We start from the raw sequence: 5,969 nt of genomic DNA on the forward strand, positions 1-5,969 counted from the left end.
GAAGCTTAGATAAGGAGCAAGCGGAACTAGCCATAACTGTTAAGGCTTGGTGCCCCAATCCAGAACCTATAAATACCGAGGACGAGGCAATGTGGTTTCGTGACTCTCTGACATGCATATCCGACGCCGCGATGCAAAGAAGCCGTCCTGGACGTCGCCGACAAAGTGTATTCTGGTTGTCGGTGGAGCTCGCCCAACTACGGGCTGTCTGCGTTACCACCCGTCGCCTCTACACTAGGGCTCGCAGATGGCGTCCCTTATGTGCCGAAGAGGAAAGTCGAACCCACTGTGCATTCAGAGAGGCTAAGCAGGCGCTAAGAATTGCGATTGCTGAAGCAACAAAAAGGGCATGGCAGGAACTACTAGAGACGATAGAGCGAGATCCCTGGGGGCGCCCGTACCAGATAGTTACAAATAAACTGCGCCCCTGGGCCTCACCTCTTACAGTTACTATGGAGCCAGACCTGCTAACCACGGTGATGGCAAAACTTTTCCCCGAGCGGAGTACCCCAGATCTGCACCAATGGAGGAGCATCGAACACGATGAAACCATCCCTGAGGTATCCTCTTCGGAATTAGAGACGGAAATAGAGCGCATGTCCACAAAGAAATCCGCGCCGGGGCCTGATGGCGTGCACGGGCGAATCCTGGCTCTTGCCCTCACCGCTGGTCTTGGCCTGCGATATCAATGCCTCCTAACAGAATGCTTGCGAAAAGGCCACTTCCCTTTGGCATGGAAGACTGGACGACTGGTGCAAATAAGAAAGGGCGAAAAGCCCCCCGAGTCACCCTCAGCGTATCGCCCAATAGTCCTGCTAGATGAAGCTGGCAAGCTGTTCGAGCGGATCATTGCCGGTCGTATTTACAAGCACCTAGAGTCTGTGGGCCCTAACATACACGAAGCGCAATTCGGGTTTAGAAAGAGCCGATCAACAATAGACGCTATCGCTCGACTCCGAGCAGTGTGTGAAGAGCAGCTGTCCCGCGGTGGTGTGGCCTTAGCAATATCGTAAGACGTCGCCAACGCTTTTAACACACTGCGCTGGGAAAGTATCGAGGAAGGCCTCAAATATCACGGGCTACCGGAGTACATTCAAAAGTGTATAGCATCGAATCTTACAGGTGGTTTACCCCTCTAAACATGTTATCAGGGAGCGACTTATCAAATGCGGTGTTCCACAGTTCTTGGACCGCTGCTATGGAACATCGGCTACGACAAAGTACGCAGGGCGTAACTACTCGCGGGAGTGACAACTATCTGCTATGCCGACGACACACTCGTGGTTGCTTGTGGGCAGGATTACAAGGAAGCGCGCTTACGCGCAACTGCCGGAGTAGCCAGAGTTGTGTCCGAGATTAGAAAGCTTGGTCTCACAGTCGCTCTCGCCAAATCGGAGGCAATATGTTTCCACGGCCACCGCAGGGCGCCACCACAAGGTGCAAGCATCAAGCTGGTAATGGATCCGCGGTGGACGTTCAAGGCGCACTTCGCGACACTTGCCCCCAAGCTTACTACCACAGCAGGTATGCTCTCACGCATAATGCCAAACCTCGGCGGGCCGGGTGGGGAGTGTCGCCGCCTAAACGCTAATGTAGTGTGAGGGAAGGCATTGTACGGGTGCCCAATATGGGCGGATAAGCTGAACCGGTACAACAAAACCATCCTCAGGCAGTCGCAGAGAGTAATCGCAATTAGGGTCGCGAGGGCGTACCGCACGGTTTCGTATCACGCAGCGTGTGTTATAGCCGGCACCACACTCTGGCACCTCGAAGCGGGTGCCCTGAGCGAAGTTTATTGGAGGAGGGCTGAAGCCAGGCACAATGGTAATGACCCTGCTCTCGGAGCAATCAAGGCGTGGAAAATTGCCGAAGAAAACGAAGCAATAAGACAGTGGGCGGAGGATCTGGCTAGTGCGAGCGCTGGGTTCTACACCATCAACGCGTTTGGACCACACCTCGACAAATGGGCGAGGAGGCGGTGGGGCCGCCTCAGCTACCGACTCGTGCAGATACTGTCCGGACATGGCTGTTTCGGCAGCTATTTACACAAGGTAGTCGTGCGTGAGGAGGCACCGACCTGCCACCACTGCGACGCTGGCGTTGTTGATGACGCGCTCCACACCTTAAAGGATTGCCTAGCATGGGAGGTGGAAAGGAGGCCTCTACTGGGCGTGCTACAGGGTGAGGACGCTTCTCTCGATAACATTGTGAGAGTAGCAGTTACAAGCTCGGACAGTGACGGCATGTGGGAAATCTTCCAGAGATTCTGTGAAGCCGTCATGCACCAACAGGAAGAGGCGGAGAGGGCCAGGGAGGATGATCCTGCAGCCCACCCGCGTCGCCGTAGGAGACCACAGCGTCACCATTGCACCGTGCAACCCTGTGTGTGATCCTGGGCACGCAGTTGCTCCAGCGGGGGAATAGGCCGGGTACAATGCGGCAGCATCCCTGCAAGCATTGTACCCGGCCTCCCCCAGCTCTATAAAACCGGATGAATTGGCCGATGTGAAAGGCCCTTGCTGTGCCAAGGACCATTCCACATCATTCGTGGCCGTAGAGGACCGTAATAGTAACGGCTGATAGCGTGGCTGGATGCGGACAAGGCTACGCTGTTACCGTGTCCTGCCCCGGGCGATTGCTGGTGGCGCCGTGGGGTTTTAGTGGGTATGCACAACAGCGAGTCCCACATAACCCTTCCCCACCAGGTCAACCATGCCGAGGGAGGGTATGCGTAACGCATTTCTCCACGAAAAAAAAAACTTTAGAGGTGTCAAGGGACACCCGGATGGAACGAAATTCCTTTCGATTAATTTATATGCTAATTGATATCATAACAGTATGATATATTTTCTCGACACCAATCTTACGACGAAAAAAAAAGCCAACATCACGAGGTGTTCCTCGGCGGTCACCCATCCAAGTACTGACCTCGCCCGACATTGCTAAACTTCGGTGATCGGACAAGAACAGGTGTATTCAACGTGGTATGGACGTTGGCGATAGCTAAATCGAAAATGTAAAATATAACAACTATAGCAAAAAGTTTCGTTACAACTTTTGGTCTTAATTTATTCCGTCTAGCCCCCTTTCGCAACGCTCGATAACTTCGTTCCAACAAGACTAATTTAGTTAAGTGATTCCAAAAATAATTTTCCTTTCTTATCCCTACAAAAAAAAGCCAACATCACGAGGTGTTCTCAGGCGGTCACCCATCCAAGTACTGACCTCGCCCGACGTTGCTTAACTTCGCTGATCGGACGAGAACCGGTGTATTACAATAGCAAATAGCAAAAAAGTGTCGTGACAACTTTTCGTAAGAATTTATTCCGTCTAGCCCCCTTTCACAACGCGCGATAAGGAACTTCGTTCCAAAAAAAAAAAGTTAACATTTACGATGAAAACATCGTCGGAGATCAGAGGTTACCACAAAATGTTCCCGTTTAATAACTGCAAAGCATTTGTCAACAATGTTTGGGATAAAGCTCAGCGTACACTAACTGTAGAGCCACGTGACAGCCGTTTCATATATTAAAAAACGAAGCATTGATTTTTATTAGTTTTTTAACTGATCGATTTTAAGTAATAACATTTTAAAAAGCTCAAGTGAAGTGAAAAATTAAACCAGCTTCAAATACCGGTCAATGTTATTAATGTCGAATCGAAATGTAAATCAGAATATTCGCCGTGATATGAGTTTTAGTTTCTGAGAATTTTTCATATAAAAATTTGTAGCACACATAAATAACGGAAGAAGCCCACAAAGATCGTCATACTCATAATATGTATCAACTATAGGTCAAACTGATAACCTCCATTTAAAAGTCGGTTAATTTTAAATATTAAAATTTTTATGTAAAATACATGTTACGTCAATTTAACAAACATGCTTCAGTTACACCCACACCCTACTCGCATTCTCTGTATAATATTATTGTTTAGTCTGTAAACCTTTTAATTGGCGTATATATTTAAAAATTAATAAAACGTTATTCTATAATTTTGGTTTCTTGAAGGCAAACATTTTGCACACACGCAGAATTATTCATACATATGTGATATTATCTCCAATTCCAGATTTGTGTTGGTATCACACAGTTGCGTGCCCCACTGCTTGGTCAAAATTATCCACTATTAGCCAACCTGATGCGTGATATATTTTTAAAGATGGCGGAAAACATGAAGACTTGAAGTTTGACAAAATGTAAAAATTTTAAAATAGATTTGACTTTTCTCTCACTATAGTTTTATTGTTTAGGAGTTTAAATTATTTGCAATTGAGAACATAATCCAACAAATTTATATATGGGCGGATGCCCTTCATTATTAGAATCAGCCATGTCTTAATAATTTTAATGTTGGTCACTAAACTCAAAATCTATTTACTATTCATTAGGAAATCTCTTAAACAAGCACTTTCAATTAGTTTTATAACAAAAAGACACCAGATTATTTAGAACAAAAGCGATTCGTCGCAGACGTGGTGCGCTCGCCGTTGACGTTCGAAAAACTCCCAACGATTCAACATGGCCGCGCTGACCATCGATACGACGCTCCGCCAGACTTGACAACTGTCAAATCTCGTTCCAATATTTGCAGTATTTCTTAACATGGCGCTAGGAATGCGCCGTCATATATTTTTTTCAGTATTCGTTTTGTTTTTTTTTACACAAAATAATATTTAAAAAAAAGGTTATACATTATTAGAAAAAAGGTTTTTTCATGTTACAAGTTTATTTTTTACACAAAAACATTTATATACCTATTATTTATCTACAATAATATTATAATACTTAAAAATAAAATTAACTAATTGAATTAATTATTAATTTCTTACAATTAAATTTAAAACAAAGCAGTACTTATAAAAACGGCAAAATCTACGGTACAAATTTTCTCTTGTATGAAATGTAATACAATAAGTCGACTAAGCTGAAATACAGAAAACACCGAGCTCGCTTAAGAAAATTTATAATACCGTATATCTATGAAATGGCAAACATAGGTTGGTTAGTGCGGTATATATTTTATCCAGCTCGTTGAACACAACCGAATAAGAAACAGCGTACTAATATTCCTATAAAGATTTCTGATTTTTATTTACCTTTACATACTTATATTTATAAAACTGTTGATGAGTCTTGCCTTTGTCCTTACTCCGTTAGTCTATTTATAAATATGATTGAATCAAGTATTACGCCTTCCAAAATATACCAAGTAAGATCCAGAAACGTAAAATTAAAGAATCGTTGATTTAAGAAATTAATAATTAATTCTGTTAGTGCATATTACTATATCAATTTATGAATATATAAATGAAGTTGATTTTTCTGCGTGTATAATGTCGAGTGAATATATCAAACAAAGATTAATAAAATTTCCCACGAAGTACGAAGTTCAAAAATTCCACTAAACCCAACTCAATAACGCGCATGCGTTATAGCAACTGCTGCCACAGATTCGATTGTCAAATATCGGCACTTCTGTCACGCACGGCTAGTTTTTTGATTGTGGATTTCATTCAATATTTCCAAAATGTATTTATATTTTATAGTTAACATTTTATTCTTAAGAGTAGTAAAATGAAATTATGGATTTAAGGCGGAAACATATCTACTACTAAAACGCGACGCTACACCACGCCATCCGACGCATGTCAGTACTTATCAATCCCATATATTTAATATGGTCAGATGCACATAGACAACACGCCATGTGATCACACGCGTTAACATCCAATCGATTTGGATCGGCGTGTTGTGGATGTTGTGATGATGACGTCGTACGTCAATGCTTTCGAGTTTTTTGAATTTGAATTGACGAATGTCAATTTATATACTTAGATATTTTTGGATTTATTTGGCGAAATGAACGACGAAAAATTAATGTGAAACAATATTCTGTTTTATATGACATGAGATTACCTCAATAAAAGGACAAAAACAGGGAGTTAGGATGTTGTTAGTTTAATA

At 43.4% G+C, this 5,969-nt stretch overlaps 1 pseudogene; it reads right to left on the minus strand.

Annotated features, from left to right (window-relative positions):
- Window positions 1–2,879: 2,879 nt before the first annotated feature.
- LOC125060064 lies at window positions 2,880–2,998 on the minus strand (annotated as a pseudogene).
- Window positions 2,999–5,969: the final 2,971 nt, after the last annotated feature.

The sequence above is a fragment of the Pieris napi genome, chromosome 20, assembly GCF_905475465.1.
Source record: "Pieris napi chromosome 20, ilPieNapi1.2, whole genome shotgun sequence".
NCBI classification, from domain to species: domain Eukaryota; kingdom Metazoa; phylum Arthropoda; class Insecta; order Lepidoptera; family Pieridae; genus Pieris; species Pieris napi.